The sequence below is a fragment of the Macrosteles quadrilineatus genome, unplaced genomic scaffold, assembly GCF_028750875.1.
Source record: "Macrosteles quadrilineatus isolate MER2022 unplaced genomic scaffold, UCM_ALF_1.0 Scaffold_1__1_contigs__length_201487025, whole genome shotgun sequence".
Lineage (NCBI taxonomy): Eukaryota > Metazoa > Arthropoda > Insecta > Hemiptera > Cicadellidae > Macrosteles > Macrosteles quadrilineatus.
This window is the reverse complement of record NW_026542594.1, coordinates 102,765,604-102,785,737: the sequence shown is the minus strand read 5'-3', so window position 1 is coordinate 102,785,737 and position 20,134 is coordinate 102,765,604. Positions and strand designations below refer to the sequence as shown.

At 36.7% G+C, this 20,134-nt stretch overlaps 1 protein-coding gene across 2 annotated transcripts in view; it reads right to left on the bottom strand.

Annotated features, from left to right (window-relative positions):
• Positions 1-20,134, bottom strand: part of LOC129001177 (protein halfway) — a 145,130-nt gene that overhangs the window by 70,270 nt on the left and 54,726 nt on the right. The window lies entirely within an intron of this gene.

Sequence of the window (20,134 nt, the reverse complement as noted above, 5' to 3'; positions counted from 1 at the left end):
TAACTCTTACAATTATTTCTTATAGAACTATCTTATATCTATTTTACGGATTGTTGTCTGCCTTTTTCACCACTTTTGCCTATATTTTATCATATTATTCTAGACAGATCGTCATAGGTTCATGAGATTATTGTCATACATGTTACAAACATTTGTGTAGAAGTATGTGCATGATTTAGAAAGTCATTAACCTGGAAAACTGTCAATATATTGCAGACTTTTCAGAGATGTTACTTCGATGTATTCATTCATCTTAGTGAAAACATAATATAGATATGTAGGTATACAAATAAGAACTTGAACTCTTAGAGAGCCATTGAATGTTATAAGACTAACGAAAAGTGTTGTGCATGTTTACTAGCGCTACTCAGCAACAAAAACCATTTAATTTATCTCAAAAAATATATTCTTAAAGTGCACTGAGCAGCAGCCTAAAAAAAATTCTGTAACTTAACTACCTATATAGTTACAAAATGCTCAAACTCGCATTGTGACATTTTATAATTCGGATCATACTTCTCCAACAGATTATTCATCGGCAGATGAAGAAGTTTATTGTGCTCTTACCGTGTCTAACAACATCCAAACACAGAAACCTTGCCTAAAATGGTACCTATCTTGACAAATTATTTGCAGTGACCTATATTATGGACCGTGGCTAATTAATATAATTAGGTATTGATTTTACATTTATTACTCTTTAAACAAAATACCCCCACCGCAGCAAACCTGCAGACTAAGCGAATTTCCTTTTGCCTGATTTGATTTTCAATTAACTTAAATCTATTCAAATAACATTAGGTTTACCGAGTACCTAGGTTTGCTGCCTACAGGGTAATAAAGTGTGTTTTATTTAGTAAAATATTAATAGCTTAGTATTAAATAAATAGATTGTCCATGTTTAATCCAAATATATGCATAAACAAGCAAACTACAACAGTTTACTTATTCTCCATAAGAATAACATGGGAATTTTTAATTTACAATTTTATCCGTAACCAATGACCATACAAAAACACTTCAATATACTGAATTATTTGTTTTTTTAAGATCTTCAAAATGGTCTAGAGGAAATTTGGGGAATTTAATGTTTTGAGGGTCAAAAATGAGAAAAACCAATTTTTACCCCATAAATCCCCCCATAAAACCCCGTTCCCATGGTCCGATCATGCTGGTTCGCGAACTCGTTCGAATAAACGTAGGTTTACACGTTTGTACCAATTTTCATCGAAATCGGATCAATTTTGCTCGAGTTATCGTGCTAACGGACACACATATATATATATATATATAAATATATAAATATATATATATATATATATATATATGAATTTGAACGGATGGCGTTTTTGGCTTCTGGGGACATCAAAATGAAAAAGTAAATCGGTCCTGTGACTAAGTCTTACCATGAGACCTACGGTAATAGCTTATTCCCTATAGGGAAATTCGCTAAAAACAATGCTAAATGCTCAAAATATGTATAATTTCACTTAATTTATCGCAGTTAGATGAATTAGCGTAAGACTTGAAAGTAACCGTCGATTTCGACAGGTTTCACCTAGTCATTTTTATTTTCTGTTGTTTTGCAAAATTAAATTAACTAGTGTACATGTTGCTCGAATTCGAGCAATTGCAAAGTATTACAGGAGTTATTTCAAATTGAATAACAGTCATATTTTCAATGAGTTTAAAAGAGTCAACTCAAAGATTACCGGTGTGTAACTCATGGAGATACTCACGATGTATATAACTAATCAACATTTCCTGTCAATATTGTAGCGTATTTCATAACCTGGTATTGCTTTGTAATGTTTTCTACAAACATTTCCTGACTTTTAGCCATATAAGGTTGTCCATGTTTATCTTCGTTATTGATAAACCTAAAAGCATTCCGGCCGGTTTTCTCCTTCTCAAAATGCCTCGCTGTACAGGCAACACAGGTCATTGATAGATTGCCAATTGAGAACGAAAAGTCGTTTTGGGGTAGTGTTAGGGCGCATTTGCAACCTAATAGTTGAGATTGTCCAGGGTCAAGTGCTGACTGTGATGAGTTAAGCATATTACACACCACTGTTCTGTAGCTGCGGTCGTTATCACGATTACGCCTCCTGTAATAAAACAATCCTGGAACAAATTGTTTCGTTGTCGTCGCGTCGGAGGCATTTAAAAGAAAATACAAAAAAATATAGCTACACAAAACAATGATAAATGCACAAATTTAAGTTAAAATCATGCTAACACGATCCGTCATAGCGACACAAAACAACGATAAATACACAAATTTAAGATACAACCATACTAACATGATCCGTCTTGGGGGTTATCTTTACACAAACTCAAATAGTAAATAAATGTACTCAATATGTTTCATTGAATTTAAAAATAAATAACAGCAATTAAATTATACAGCTGATCAAAATGTAAACAATTATGTTCTTCATAAGGATAACATGGGAACTTTCAAAGCCACTGGGGCAGAGCCCAAGGGACTTTTTCAAAAATGTTAGACCAGTTTGCAAATCTACGCGACACGCTCTTTCCAATGAGACGTCAATGGATAAAATCGGTTAAGAAATGGCGGAGGAGTTCAACCGACAAAGTTTCATGTAGCGTATTAATTATTTAGATTTAATTTCTGACAACAGCTGGAGTTTCAAAACAATGTTTGTTTCCCATGTTAATCTTATGGAGAAATACAAAACTTTAAAGGGCCCCAGGGCCTCACTCTCTAATTATTTACCTAAAAAGAAAGTTTCCTGCACAATTTCACGTTACGCTCTTTCCAATGACACCAAAAACATGTCAATCGGTTCAGTAGTTTCGGAGGAGTAATTGTCACAAAAATCCTGCTTGCGTATTAAATAAGTAATAGATAATCCCATATACAGTCCACTTTTATTATTGCTAAAAAAAACCTTTAGAATACGCTACATCTTTGGTCCGTTCGCGTCGGATTGTTGATTAACCAATTGATTGAACTAATTACCGTATTTGGACTTTTGGTGAAGATTAAAGACGGACATAACCTCATAAACTTTCAATATTGTTGTTCACGCATATTGCGTACTCTCCCTCTACCTCTATCTCTCTCACTCTCTAGATCACAGTAGCCTAATTCACGTTAGCCTATCTAGGCCTACTCCAATAACTGAAAGACTCTGTCACTTTTATAGCCATTTTGCAAACATTATACCAATACTCCAGTGCTTATATTTTTCGTTGATTGGTTCCGAGTTTAGGCCTACAAACTGTTTAAATTGAACTAGCCTAATTTCTTTTTGTAACAAAGTGAAATAACTTTTGTGTCTTCTTTATTTTGACTGTATTTGTGCTCAATTATGGCTCCTGTTAACCTAGGCCCAATTAAGGTTTCTACCTATGAAAGACTAACTAAACAATTCAAAGTTTGACTTGGAAAAATTCAAGAAAATATAGATTCTATTAATGAAAGTGCTAAAGCAAACAACTTATCCTTTGTGCAAATAAAATCACTTCATAGCTATTTAGATGAAATCAGGAAAAAGCGAGACGACTTTGAACTAAATTTCAGGCGTGTTTTAGAACATTGTTCTGACGAAGAACTCGATGACATTATTCTAAATGATCATGAAAACATTATTGGTGAATTATGTATACATCTTTGTAGTATTATAGAGTCACTAATCCCTGATGACAAATCTCAATCTCCCCCTCAAGAAATGGTGAATAATTCCAACTGTACTGCTTTCATGCAACCTGTCCGCCTACCGCAACTAGACTTGAAAACCTTCTCGGGAAACTCAGCCGAGTGGATTAATTTCATCAATCTTTTTGATAGCGCTGTACACCTCAACACATCTCTGTCTCCAGTATCAAAATTTCAATACCTACTAAGCTGTCTAACTGAAGAGCCTCTAAATTTAATTAAAAACTTAAACATCAGTGCATCTAACTACGAAATCTGTTGTGACTTTGAATTAGAGTTCATAATAAGCACGCATTTGAATAAACTCTTTTATTGAAAGTAATATTTACAACTGCAAATTGAAAAGGTAAACATTGTTTTAAATCTAATGACAACAGCTGATAATATACAGTATAAAGAATACTACAATCTCCCCCACTTATTTTGAACTCATTTTGTAACATAGTATTTAAGGTAATCTGGAGCTTTATGAGTGCGGGTTGAACATCGTATTCGTGGTCGTGGTGATGTTGGTTGTAAGTTCTCTTCACCTGGTAATCTGACTAATTCTGGTACTTGCATAGGAACTTGCTGTTGCGGAAGTATGGGTACTTGCATTGGAACTTGTGGAATTTGATTAGGTACTTCTTCACATTCGTTGAAACGAACCTTCTTTAGGCCTACTTGAGTTTTCCGGAGTTGGTCTAGATGACGTTTCAGTGTTCTTCCAGAATCTAACCTTACAATATAGTGAAGAGTCCCTAGTTTCTGTATAATCTCACCAAATGTCCATATATATTTATTATTTTGTGAATACTCCCTAATGAGAACTCTCTCCCCCACATTGAATGTTCGAACTCTTATTATTGAAGGAGGATTCTTTGCCGGATGGTAAGGTTGAAGAGCATCCAGCTTGATGCGAATCCTACGATGAAGATATCGTTCTGCAGGTGATTGTCCATTTGAGAGAGGAGTGGCACGATATTGTTGAAGAATCTCTTGAACCTTTGTATGTATTTGACGATGGTCATCTTCCAATGCTTTTAATCTTTGCTTCAAAGTCTGGATAGTTCTTTCAGCAAGACCATTTGTAGCTGCATGTCCAGGTGCAATCAGTTTCTGGAAAATTCCATTGGATGAACAGTATTTCTTGAATTCTGCGCTGGTGAAAATTGTGGCATTGTCTGATACCATCACTTGAGGATAGCCATTAGATGAGAAAATGTTGTCGAGAAGAATGATAGTATTAGAAGTTGTAGGAGCATTTCTCAATACTTAAACTTCTACCCACTTTGACTTGGCACACACACAAACAAGAAAGTAGTGGTTTTGAAAAGGCCCCGCGTAATCTATATGAATACGCTCCCAGTTTTCTTCTGGCTCTACCCATGGATGAAGGGGTGCTTTGGGAGGATTGAATTTTATGTGGGCGCAAATTTCACACGATTGGACTAATTTCTCTATGTCCTTGTCAATCCCTTGCCAATAAACGTATCTTCGGGCTAATTGCTTCATCTTTGTAATACCAATGTGAGTAGCATGTAGTTGCTGTAAGACTTGAGGTTGAAGGCTGTTAGGAATGACAGCACGAGTTTCCTTGAAAAGTACTCCATTGTCCAATGTGTATGGTAGGTCAGTAGAAGAAGACAAAAGTTTCCTTTTAATTTCTCTAAGATTTTGGTCAGCTTCTGTTTCCCGGGCTAGAATAGTTGCATTTAAATGTTCAGAAGATATTTCAAAAATTGTTTCTGAATGTAGCAAGGTAACTTCATTGTTTAGGAAAATGTCTAAGGTTTCAGAATGTTGAGTGACTGGAGCTCTGGATAAACAATCAACATTAGCATTTGCTTCCCCTTTCTTGAAACGTATTGAATAGTTAAACCCTGATAGAAAAGATGCATAATGGAGTATTCGGCTGGAAGTCATGGGTGGTAAGGATTTGCTTTCATGGAAAATTCTTGAAAGAGGGGCATTATCTGTAATTAAGGTGAAGTGAAGTCCATACAGATAATTGTAAAAATTACTGACTCCAAACACGATCGCAAGAGCTTCTCGATCGAGTGACTGTAATTTCGCTCTGATGGAGTTAAGGATCTGGATGCGTAAGCGATCGGTTTCTCTTCATCATCAATTATGTGACTCATTACAGCTGCAATTCCGGTAGGACTGGCATCACATGTTAGAACGATTGGACGATGGGGGTCATATGGTACTAGAACTCTTTTAGAAGTTATTTCCTCCTTGAGACAATCAAATGCAGATTGACAATCTATTGACCAATGAAATCTTCTATTTTTCTGTAGAAGCTGTCGAAGAGGTGTTGTTTTTGTAGATAGGTCTGGGATGAACCGAGCGTAGTAGGTAACCATTCCAAGAAATTTCCGGACCTCATCAATATTCCTTGGTTGAGGCATATTACAAACAGCTCTAATCTTTTCTGGACTTTTTGAAATTTGATTGTACTTAATCACATGACCAAGATAGTCAATCTGTTCGCAAAAGAATTTGCATTTGTCTTTGTTTAGATGCAAGTCGTTCGCATGTAGACGGAATAGACACAACCGTAAATTATTGTAGCATTCATCTTTTGTTGTACCATGCACGATTATGTCGTCAAAATAAACTTCAGTCTTTGGTAACCCGTTTAGAATTTGGCTTAGAATGCGATTGAATTCGGCAGGCGCGGTCTTGATTCCGAAACTAAGTCTGTGCATCAAGTATGTACCGCGGTGTGTAGTAATAGTTTGAATTTTGCTGCTTGGGGCATCAACTGGAATGTGCAAATAAGCCTTGTAAATATCAAGCTTGCAAAAATATTTAGAGTCTCGCAAACAGTGTAAAACATCTGGAATGTGTTTGATCGGGAAATTAGATGAAACAATACGATCATTTACGCCTGTTTTGTAATCAACACATAACCTCACTGTGCCATTTTCTTTAGGAATAACAACTAAAGGCGAACCCCAATCGCTAGCATCGACTTTAGATATTATGCCGGATGATTCAAGACTGTTGAGTTCTTCCTCAACCTGAGATCTAAGGGCAAACGGAACATTACGTTCTTTGGTATACACAGGTTTAGCGTTTTCACGTAATTGAAGTGTAACTTTGTGGTTGGGCAAACATCCAATTCTTTGGTCGAAAACTGTGGAAAATTCAGAAAATATGTCATCAATTGAATGGAATGTTTCGGAGACATTGAAAAAGTTTGGTTGATTTGAACCATCATCTATTTCTTGTAGACTTATATGTAAGTGTCGAATCCAAACTCTTCCTAGGACTGCTGGACAATTATCAGGAACTATATACATATCTTCAATTGATTTATGGTTTTTGTAAGTAACCTCAACTGTAACTTTGCCCAATGGTTTAAATACATTATTTGTATAAGCACGGAAATACACATTAGTTGGGTCAAGTTTGACGTTGAGATTTAACTCATTGAAAGCTTTTTCTGGTATTAATGTAAATCCTGCTCCGGAATCTATCTCAAAACGCATTGGTTTGTTATCAATTGAAACTGTAGCAAAATACTTATGTGAATCGGGTAAATTTGATCGTTCGTTCTGGTCAAATATGTCTATGATATTAGGTTTGGTAACTGGATGAACTTCAGTGATTTGATTTAAGCCTAGCGGAATGTCATCAGAGGTTGAAGAAATGTACTTTGTTGAATTGAACTTAGATTGATTGGTAGAAGACTTATTTTTCATTTGGGTTGAAATGCAAACTTTGGCTACATGGCCTTGTTTTGAACAGGAAGTGCAATGAAGTGATGACTTGCTAGTGCGACACTCAGTTGCGCGGTGATTATTTCTACCGCATCGAAAGCAAAGATCTCCAAAACCTAGGCGATTGAAATCTACTTTTGATTGAGAACGAGTATGACCAGATAAGTATGCTCAAATAAGTATGACCAGAATTTGGATTCTTACGGTAGTTTGAACGACTTCTCTGATGTTTTGTACCTACATTTGAAAGTTTATTGATATCTACATCAGTTGGAATTGAATGCTGATGTTTGTTCAAAGCCTGGGTCTCTAATCGGGAAGCTTCCAAAGCAGTAGCTTTGGTTACAATGTCTTTGAATGAAGTAGTGTCTGATTGTAATAACTGTTCTCGAATCCAGTCATCTTTTAAGCCTCTTATGAATTGAGCTCTTAAAAATGTATCTGAGACTGAAACTTGTTTTGAACATTCACACTGGACTGTAAATTCACACTCAGACAGGTCTTTTTGTAGTGAAGCTATGTATTCAGGAATTGATTGATTTGCTTTTTGATAAGTGTTTAAAAAGTAATGTTGTGAAACTACAACGTTTCTGTGTGGTGAAAGCATGTCACGTAGTGATTTGACCAAAGTAGCAAAATCTAGGTCTTTGATAGGTTTTTCAGGTCCAATTAATGATGAAAGATTATTGTAGTGAACAGAGCCAATTGAAGCGCAAAGAAGTTGTGCTTTTTTCCTTTCATCTGAGATGTTTTTGACAGCAAGATAATTTTCAAAGCGTTCCAAATAGTTTTTAAATTTTTCCTTTTTCTGATCGAAATTTTCAAATGGTTGAATACTTACTAACGTATTACTCTGCTGTACTGGAGGTTGAAGTTGAAGTTTTTCGGTAATCTTCGTTGCAAGTGTAGCTGCAAGTGTGACTTGGCTCTCAGTGAATGCTTTCAGTAGTGCTGTAAATTGTTCTGCATCCATAATGTACAAAATCGAAATTTAGAAAAGGTTTTAAATCCAAATAATGAGTAGAAATTTTGAAAAACTTTTTCTCGTCGCCAATTGTTGTGACTTTGAATTAGAGTTCATAATAAGCACGCATTTGAATAAACTCTTTTATTGAAAGTAATATTTACAACTGCAAATTGAAAAGGTAAACATTGTTTTAAATCTAATGACAACAGCTGATTGATAATATACAGTATAAAGAATACTACAAAATCGCATACAATTTGTTGCGCGATCGATACCACAATCACAGACGCTTAACTGCTTTGCATTTAAATGCTATAATGGATCTTCCCATTGCCACATCTGAAAATACAAAATCAATACGTGAATTTCTAAATCATTTTCTGGAACATACACAATCACTTATTGCTTTAGAAAGTGGCATCACTACCAACGACAATCCTTTGCTGTCAGCTCATTTGCTCCGTAGACTTGATAGAAAGTTACGGCAAAAACTTGAACATCACCGCTCATTTAAGTCATGTGATACTCATTCGTTACCATCTGTGGGCGAAATCATTAAATTTCTCAATGAAGAATGCTCAAACAGCGAAGATGCTAACCTACACTCTTCAACTTTTTGTCACAAGGCTAACTCAAAGCCGTAAAAATTACTCTAAACCAAGCACCCGCTATACTGCACTTGTGAGCTCGGGTGATCACTCCACTACTGTAAAGAGAATTCCATCATGCTTTGCCTGTCAGCAAACCGATCACAAAATCTACACGTGTAAGGTTTTTGCTAATAAAACTCCAAACGAGCGTCACCAACTTGTAAAAGAGCAAAATAAATGTATTTCATGTCTTGGCAATCACACACTCAAAGATTGTCGCTCAACAGGCACATGTCTTAAATGTAGACAAAAACACCACACCTTTTTACATTTCGGAAATGTTGTAAAGTCGGCGCAGCCTCCTCCTGTAGCCAAACCCTCAAAACCTTCAACTGATACACCTTCTGTAGTCGCTTCTGCTCAACCAGAAATGTCGCTCTCGATTTCTCAGCCTGCAACTACGGTACTGCTAGGCACCGCTCTCATTAAAATTACCGCTACTAATGGAATCTCTTATGTCTTTCGATGTCTGCTCGATAGTGGAAGTCAACTCAACTTCATGACGGAGAGGGCAGCACAGCTATTAAACGTCTCTCGTCACCGCTATCCACACTAGGCAGTGAAGTAATTGCTTCAAATCAACCTTTCCATATTCTAGATAGAATTTCCGCTCCTTTGCCTCGTACTCAACTCTCTTTTGAGGTTTACAAACTGGTAAAACCTTTTGTCCTCGCAGATCCGACCTTTCATATTCCTCAGAATATTGACATTCTCATAGGAGGTGCTTTGTTTCCAGAACTTCTTACTCACCAATCCTACCCATTGGGCTCAAACTTTCCATTCGTTATTGGAACACGATTTGGATTTGTGTTAATGGGCAATGCTCCAACTTTGTCTAACTCTTCTCCCACCGCATGCCATTCATCTCTACTCTCCACTACGGACGAGCTACATAATACTCTACTTCGCTTTTGGCAACAAGAAGAGGTACCGCAGTGCAATCTTATCTCTGAAGACGATCGCATCGCTGAAGATCACTTCAAATCAACTCACTCCCGCTCTCCAGATGGAACATATGTGGTTCGACTCCCTTTCAAGGACCAACATAAACCACTGGGCACTTCAAAATCTGCTGCTGAAAATAGACTCCACTCAATTGAACGAAAGTTTGATCCAACTCTAATTTCAAAGTATTGTATACACAGTTTATGACTGAATATGAACATCTCTGACACATGGTCAAAGCATACCCTTCCGATCTTTCGCAGTCACACTACTATCTGCCCCATCACGGTGTACTGAAGGAAACCAGTAGTACAACCAAACTTCGTACAGTTTTTGATGGTAGTTGCAGAACCAGTACTGGTGTCGCACTAAATGATATTCTTTTAACCGGTCACAAACTTCAAATTGACATTATAATTATGTGTTCAGTTATATAAGGAAAATGTATCGTTGCATTCAAGTTCATCCTGACAACCAGAAGTATCAGTTAATTTTATGACGTGATCCAAAGACTCAGGAAATCTCCAAATACAAATTAACGACAGTCACATGCGGTCTAAGCAGTTCACCTTTCCATGCCATCAGAACGTTACATCAACTTGCTGAGGACGAAGGAGGGTCCTTCCCAGCAGCAGCCAAAGTTTTACGGGATCATACGTATGTGGATGACGTCATCTGTGGAGCTCATACTCTCAAAGAAGCTTACGAGATCAGCTGATTGAACTTCTTGCACGTGGTGGTTTTGAGCTAAGAAAATGGACATCCAATTGCCCAGAAATTCTCCAAGATTTGCCTCAAGACCATCTAGAAACACCAGTCTTTTTGGAAGCCACTAATAACCCTTATTTCACAATTTTTGGACTACATTGGTCACCCATTTCAGATTGTTTCACTTACAACTTAAGTCTCCCTAATGATCCTGCTACAAAACGATCAGTGCTGAGCATTATAGCACGCATTTTCGACCCTACCGGATTTTTGTCACCCGTGACCATGTGGGCAAAAACCCTCATGCAAATGCTCTGGTCACAGGGTATCCAATGGGATGACACTCTTCCAAATGAACTCGCCGAAAAATGGCACATTTTCGTTGATGAAACCTCTCTACTTTCAAGTATTAAGATCCCTCGCTTGTTCCATTTCACTACCACATGTTCCTTACAACTCCATGGATTTTCAGATACCTCCGAAGTAGGATACTCAGCAGTTTTATACTTCCGCTGTGAGTTTTCAACTGTAGAAATCATCACTCGTCAGATTATCGCAAAAACATGTGTTGCTCCTTTGAAACGTGTTACTCTACCCCGCTTGGAACTATGTGGTGCACACTTACTTGCAAAACTCACAACCTACTATTGTACAATTTTCGAAGAAAAGATTGACCTTTCTCAAACTACATTATGGTGTGATTCATCAGTAACCCTCACTTGGTTACACACCCCCTCATATCGACTTAAAACGTATGTTGCGAACAGAGTTGCCCAAGTCCAAGAATTGATCCCCTCTCACTCCTGGCGCTACGTTCCATCAACGGACAACCCCGCTGATTGTGCGTCACGTGGTTTGCTTCCCGCTCAACTCATTGATCATCCTCTATGGTGGAATGGCCCTCCATGGTTAACTCTTTCAGATGATCATTGGCCATCTAATCGCTTCGTTCCCATCAACTTGCAAGACACTCAAGAAAGTAAAACTACTCCTCTAAATGTCCTAGTTTAAACCCAACCTCCAGAATGGGATCTTCTCTCCAAGTACTCATCGTGGTCCAAACTACTCAGAGTAACAAGCTATGTCTTGCGGTTTATCCACAATGCACGTAGCTCTGACCGAAGACATGGGTATCTCACCGTCTCTGAACTTAAGAACTCAGAGCGTACCATCATCAAGTGTGTCCAAGCCACATGTTTTACGAATGAATTGACTCTACTTCACAAAAACAAACCCAGTACCTCTAATCTCAAGAAGCTATCGCTGAAATTCGACGTCAAACACTCAATAGTACTTCCAAAAAAGCACCATATCGTTGATCTTCTCATAGACTTTGTCCACACTACTCACTTACATTCCGGACCACAACTGACCCAAGCAATCCTTTGCCAAAACTATTGGATTCTTTCAGCTCGTCGAGTCATACGGACACGTATTCATAAATGTGTAAAATGTTTCAAAGTGAAACCAAAGAACATCACTCCACTCATGGGAGATCTTCCTACCGCAAGAGTAACTCCAGCTCGACCATTCACTACCAGTGGCGTTGACTATTGTGGCCCTTTTGACATGAAAGTTGTCAATCTCCGCGGAATGCGTCATATAAAAACCTACATCTGTGTTTTTGTTTGTTTTGTGACAAAGGCAGTGCACTTAGAAGTTGTAGAAGATTTAACAACTGAGGGATCCATCGCTGCACTCACACGATTGAAGAGGATTGAAGAGGAAGAGGAGCTCCCGAAGAGGATTCTTTAAAGATATCTATTCCGACTGTGGCACGAACTTCGTAGGCGCTGATTCTGCACTGCGTCGAACAATAAAAAAAAACCCTGTCCACCAAAGAATCTGAAGAACAACGATTGCATTTCACTTCATCCAGGAAAATAAATTTCCACTTCAATCCTCCTGCTTCGCCCCATCAAGGTGGTCTTTGGGAAGCAGCAGTGAAAAGTGTCAAATACCATCTGCGGCGTGTCATGGGTGAACACATTCTTACTCTCCTAGAATTCATGACTCTGACTACACAAATAGAGGAAATCCTCAATTCCCGTCCTTTGACACCATTATCTAATGACCCTAATGACTGTTCAGCACTCACTCCAGGACATTTCCTCATAGGATCTCCGCTGGCATCAATTCCAGAAGAAGACCATGCTGATATTCCACTAACTCGGCTCAAAAGATGGCACCTAGTACAAGCTCTCCACCAAAGGATTTGGAAGCGCTGGCAACTAGAGTACCTTCATACACTCCAGCAACAATCCAAATGGACTCATAAGACAGGAAACATAAAAGTTGGAGATATAGTCTTGATTCACTCTGATGTGTCTTTTCTAACATACTGTATGTTTAAAAAAATACCATATGTTATGCTTAATAAGTTAACTTTGTTTTTGTTTACAATCATTGTTATTTAGGATTCATTTCAGAATACACCTATTTTATTTTACACATCTTTTATTTAATATGTAACAGTTTGGCGACGAGGAAAACCAGTTTTTAATTTTTTTTACATTCTATTTAATACAATTTATTTTTTTTAAATGAGTAACCTAAGTAGCACTGAAAGTTTGACTGATTTAAAGAAGATTAGAGTAGTAGTGAAGGGTCAGTTGTCTAAGGCTGAAAGATGGCTAGCAAACCTACAAAACATGTCAAAAGAAGTAAGCAAAACCAGGATAACAACAATTGAAGAGTATTGGGAAAGATTTAATTCTGTACAACAATTAATAGAAGAGAAAACTGAAGAAGTTGAAATTGAGAAAGAAATAGATTACAGAGTAGAAATGGAGGACAAATATTACAAGGTAATGGAGGAGTTACAAAAACGTATGGGAGACAGCTTGCAGAACTACAAGTGAACATTCAAAATATTGTGCCTAGTACATCAAATTTGTCTTCTCCACAACGTCGATCCACTACTTCCTCAATGATTTTCACACCATATCAGGAAAATGAATCATTCAAGAACTTCATTCGTTGATTTGAGATATTTCTATATCTACATAGCCAAGAATTAGAACCAAAGGATCATGTGTGTAGATTGTATACAATGCTACATGCCTTAACGCCACATTTACATCAGAAGCTGTATGATTTGTGCGCTCCTGAAAGTCCTTTGAATAAAACATATGCTGAATTAGTAAGTCTTTTGGCTGATTATGTTGACCCTAAACCTAGTACTTGGGCCTTACAACACAAATTTATGACAAGAACAAAAAAATCTGAAGAAACCGTAAAAATATATTCCGTTGAGCTTCAAAAGTTATCTTCAGACTGTGACTTCAACTGTAATAATTGTGGGAAATCAATTGCAAACACATTACTACGCATGCAGTTTATAAGAGGTATTAGCGATTCAGAGATAAGAAAAAAATTATTACAAGAAAGATCTGCTTCATCGTTTCAAGATGTAGTGAAACTTGCCTCCATCATGGAATTGGCAAAGAACGAAAGCTATATAGTAGAAGAAAACATTCATTCAAATGAGAAAATCAAGAAGATAGCAGGTACAGAAACAAAACCACCCCATTTTTCTCCTACTTGGAACAAAAAGTTAAAGTCTCCATTTGAACGCCTCAAAGGTGAATGCTATCGTTGTGGATCACCTAGACACAGGGCACATCAGTGTAAATTTATCGGAGAAATATGTAAGAAATGCAACAAACAAGGGCATATTGCTAGCGTATGTTTAGGCACAAAACAAACAGAAATTCATTGTACCGAAACTGACAATACTATAGACTATTATAAGGAAGAGAAACAAGAGGTTTTTATGATACACAACCAGAGTGCCGGTAATGAAAAGTTTATGGTCGAGATACTTATTGAAGGTAAACCTGTGCGGATGGAGTTGGATACTGGAGCAGCAATAAGTATTCTACCATACCCTACCTTCAAAAGTCTCAACATAAATAAAAAGATTTTCCACACAAACATAGAACTAAGGACATACTCAAGTGAAATAATCAAACCCCGGGGTGTCGTCTTTGTAGAAAATGCACTTACAATGATCAAATTTCGATGCAATTTTCGGAAGAGAATGGATTAGAGAGGTCAAACTGGATTGGGCAGAACTTAAAACAGTTAGTAGCAATACTACGTCTACTGCACTGGAAGATCTTTTGGATGAATCCAAAGAATTATTTGAACCAGGAGTAGGACTCATACCTCACAAAAAAGCACACTTACAGCTTGTTGAAGGGGCAAGACCTATTTTTGTGAAAGCTCGTCCAGTCCCATATGCACTAACTGAAAAAGTAGAACTCGAGTTGAATCGTCTGGAAGAAGCTGGATTCATTTCCAAAACGGACAAGTCCGATTGGGGTACTCCAATTGTACCTGTAGTAAAGCCTAATGGTAACATACGAATATGCGCTGATTACAAGGTTACAGTAAATAAACAAATCAAAGAAGAACATCATCCAATACCTCGGATCGAAGATATTTTTGCTCAAATGAATGGAGGGCAGTTGTTCTGTACTTTGGATTTAAGTAACGCTTATCTCCACTTGGAAATGGGTGCTGAGAGTGCAGAAATTCAAACTTTGAGCACTCATAAAGGACAATACACAGTTAACAGACTGATGTTTGGTGTAAAAGTTGCTCCAGGGGTTTGGCAAAAGGTAATAGACGGAATCCTTCAAGACCTTCAAGGTGTTCAGTTCAGTGCTTCTTCGAAGATATAATAATTCAAGGAACATCATCAAAAGAACTACTAGAAAGACTAAAGCAAGTGTTTGAGCGTTTAAGGAGTCAAAATTTGAAGTTGAACCGTGACAAGTGCAATTTTTTTCAAAAGAAAATTGAATACTTAGGACATATTATTGACACCACTGGAATCCACAAAAGTAAGGATAAAATCACAGCAATTACAAATGCACAAAGGCCTCAAAACATTCAAGAACTCCGATCTTTCCTAGGGCTTGTTAATTACTACAACCGGTTTGTAAAGAATTTGTCCACTGTTTTAAATCCTTTACATAGACTTCTAAAAAAAAGGCAGTCATTCATATGGGACAGTTAGTGTGAAGAAGGTATCCAAAACATCACGAAAAGAATAACAAGTGACACAGTTCTTTGTCACTTTAACCCAGACCTGCCATTGATCCTTGCAACTGACGCTTCACCAGTGGGACTTGGAGCAGTGATATCACATCGTTTCCCAGATGGAAGTGAAAAGCCTATAGCTTTTGCTTCAAGATCATTGACCAATGCTGAAAAACATTACAGCCAAATCGATAAAGAAGCCACAGGTATATACTGGGGGTTGAAGAAATTTTTTTCTTATTGCTACGGACGTCATTTCACACTCATCACGGACCATAAACCATTAGTGTCAATCTTCAATCCCAACAAGAGCCTACCATTAATGTCAGCTACGCGACTATTCAACTACTCCCATTTTTTGTCAGGATTTAACTACACAATTGAATTCAAGAGAACTGGTGACCATGGCAATGCAGATTTCCTCTCAAGATTTCCTGTGGAAGATTCCAAATTTACAAGTATTGACCAGTTTGGACATTTTCAAACAAACCAATTGAACACCATAACTATCAATCCCAAAGAACTGGCTGAAGAAACTAAGAAGGACACATATCTAAAACAAATTGTGGAGGCTCTTGAGGAGGGTGAATCATTAGAGCCATTGGGATTTCACGATAATGAAGTTACATTACATGAAGGATGCCTCTTCAAAGGGTGGAAAGTAATCATCCCAAATTCTCTCAAGAAAAGACTTCTCAATGAACTACACTACAGGCACATTGGTATAGTAAATACCCCCGCCGCAGCAAACCTGCCGACTAAGCGAATTTCCATTTGTCTGAATTGATTTTCAGTTAAATATATTTTAATAACATTAGGTTTAACGAGTACCAAGGTTTGCTGCTACAAGGAAACTAATAAAGTGTGTTTTTTAGTAAAATATTGATAGCTTAGTACAAAATAAATAAATTTGCCAAGTTTGATCAAAATATATTCATAAACAAGCAAACTACAACATTTGACAATATTCTCCATAAGAATAACATGGGAATTTTAAATTTACAATTTTTTTAATTTTCTCCGTTACTAATAATCGAACAAAAATACTTTTATATACTAAATTATTTGTTTTTTTAAGCTCTTTAAAAAGGTTAAGTCTATATATATATATATATATACAGGGTGTTTTTTTTAAAACTTGCATCTTTATTTATGTAAAAACCGCAATAGATAGAAATATGCAGTTTGCGGGAATCATCTATTGACGTAGGGGGACCAATTGTTTTGAATTCAACGTTACATTCACATTCCCCCCCTTTCCCCCCCTGCCCCCAACTTAATTTTTTTAAATAGCAAGGTACCCCTTGTGACATATTAAATAAAAGAGCATGAAAAAAGAAAATGTTTGATGAAAAAAAATTGAAAATCGGTTCATAAATTTGTGAGATATTCCCCCCCTCACCCCCCCGAAACTTATTTTTTTTTAATAGCAAAGTACCCCTTGTGACATATCAAATGAAAGAGCATGAAAAAAGAAAAATTTTGGTGAAATTTATTTTTCATTTGATATGTCACAAGGGCAGGTACCTTGCTATTAAAAAACAAGTTATGGGTAGGGGAAAAGGGGGGTGATTATCTCACAAATTCATGAGCCGATTTTAAATTTTTTTTCACCAAAAATTTTCTTTTTTCATGCTCTTTCATTTGATATGTCACAAGGGGTACTTTGCTATTAAAAAAAAATTAACTTCCGGGGGGGTGAGGGGGGGAATATCTCACAAATTTATGAACCGATTTTCAATTTTTTTTCATCAAACATTTTCTTTTTTTATGCTCTTTTATTTGTTATGTCACAAGGGGTACCTTGCTATTTAAAAAAAATAAGTTGGGGGCAGGGGGGGAAAGGGGGGGAATGTGAATGTAATGTTGAATTCAAAACAATTGGTCCCCCTACGTCAATAGATGATTCCCGCAAACTGCATATTTCTATCTATTGCGGTTTTTACATAAATAAAGATGCAAGTTTTTAAAAAAACACCCTGTATATAAGTCTATATATATATATATAAGTCTATATATATATATAAGTCTATATATATATATTTATATATATATATATAAGTCAATATATATATATATATATATACATATATAAAAATTTGAACGAATAGTGTTTTTGGCCTCTGGGGACATCAAAATGAAAAAGTAAATCGGTCCCGGGTCTAGGTCTTACCGTGCCACCTACGGTAATAGCTACTTCCCTATAGGGAAATTCGCTAAAAAAACCAAAGCTTTGGCAAGAAGTTACTGCTTTTGGAGAGGAATGGATAAAGACATCGAAAACATGATTGCTGTTTGCAAGCCTTGTCGGGAGAAACAAAATTCTCCAACGAAGGAGATCAATCATCCTTGGGAACCAGCAACTCAGCCATGGGAGAGAATACATATAGATTTCATGGGCCCAACAAATGGACAACAATTTTTCATTGTTGTTGATGCCTTCTCCAAATTGGTAGAGGTAATACCTACAAAAACAGCAACTACCGATTGGACTATTAAGGAGTTGAAGAAACTTTTTAGTACTTTTGGTCTTCCAAGCCTCCTAATTTCAGACAATGGAAGAAGTTTCACTTCAAGAGCTTTTACTTTTCAAGAGTTTCTTAAGTCATGTGGAACTCAACACAAAACGACTGCTCCGTTCCACCCATCATCTAATGGACAAGCTGAACGCTTTGTACAAACAGTGAAGAAGATGTTGAAGTCGATATTAGATGAACCAGGAACACTTGACAGTAAAATTCACAAGGTGTTAATTCAACTCTGTCAAGTACCAAACTCAACAGGAAACTCGGCATACTATCTCATGTTCAACAGACAAGTAAGAACATACCTCAGTGTTACGATACCTTCTAGAATCCAGGACTCAAAAGACAAACCTAAAGGTATAAAACGCATATTTAAGGTCGGAGACCAAGTTCAAGTGAGAAACTACTACAAGGGTCAGAGAAAATGGAGTTTCGGAAAAGTTACATCAAGAGATGGAAATCTACATTACAACGTTGAACTGGAGAACGGAGTAACATGCAGACGACATGTAGATCAAATGCTGCGGTCAAGACTTTAAAGGGGGAAAATTGATGTCTCTTTTCTAACATACTGTATGTTTAAAAAAATACCATATGTTATGCTTAATAAGTTAACTTTGTTTTTGTTTACAATCATTGTTATTTAGGATTCATTTCAGAATACACCTATTTTATTTTACACATCTTTTATTTAATATGTAACACACTCTTCATCGCCTCCTTTGTCCTGGCCCTTAGCCCGTGTCACACAGTTGCATCCTGGCACAGATGGACAAGTCAGGGTTGTTGATCTGAAGACTCAACACGGTTACCTTACCAGACCAGTTGTTAAAGTGATCCCTCTCCCTCAAAACTAAGCCATAAAACTTAGAAAGACCTATAAATAGTTGTAAATAATATCCAGAATATTCTACAGGGCTCCGTTTTTTTGTACAATGTTGTGTTCACTGTTATAAAACTATCGTTTTATGGAGGCCGGTATGTTCAGTATTTAAAAGGCCAGCTGATCATATGCATATGTGTGAGAGAGAGAAAGAGCATATTTAAATCCCCACATGGCCACAACAATTCATTAATACAAATTTAAAAATATAAACATTCTAGTTCCAAGTGCAATGTATTTTACCTTCCTCATATAGTTTTGTCTACCTATTTTCACTTTTCTCCTCTTACATTATTCCACTCAAAACTCTATCTTTGTATAATCAACTGACCGCTTTATTTTTTAATCAAATTGTGTGTGTGTAATTCAAAAACTCTAAAACTGTCATTTTGAAGATTAGTTTATCAGAAGAAACACAAGTTACTTGTAGGCCTACATCATCTAGACCTTCCAGAACTTTGTGTGTGGTAACCTTGACTAAACCAAAAGTCCATCATTTTTTTCTGTTGTTTTGCAAAATTAAATTAATAATCCCATATACAGTCCACTTTTATTATTGCCAAAAAAAACCTTTAGAATACGCTACAGGAATATTTCGGCCTTAGTCACAAACGAGACTACAAGATCGCGCCACTCATCCTACAGTCATCTCCATTCATACTTGGCTTAAAATACCTACTTTGTATGGTCGCCATTTCAATGAAAAGTATCAAAATATTAAAGTATCCATTTTCATAGTAATGTCAATGTATTGAAATTTAACATAATGGTTTAGATACAATTCTGAGAAAAAAACGCAAAATTACCAGTAGCCGCGTACCGTACCAATTTTGTACTGAGAACCAAGGTACAAAATATTGTACCGTACTCATACCGACCTTAAATTTTCTTTACCGCAGACCCCTAGTAATAATTAACATTTAATTAACAATATACAACTAACCTTTTTAGAACTAAAAATTAAAAATATGTAAAGTAGTTGATGGAACCGTCCTGAAAAACCGACAATTTT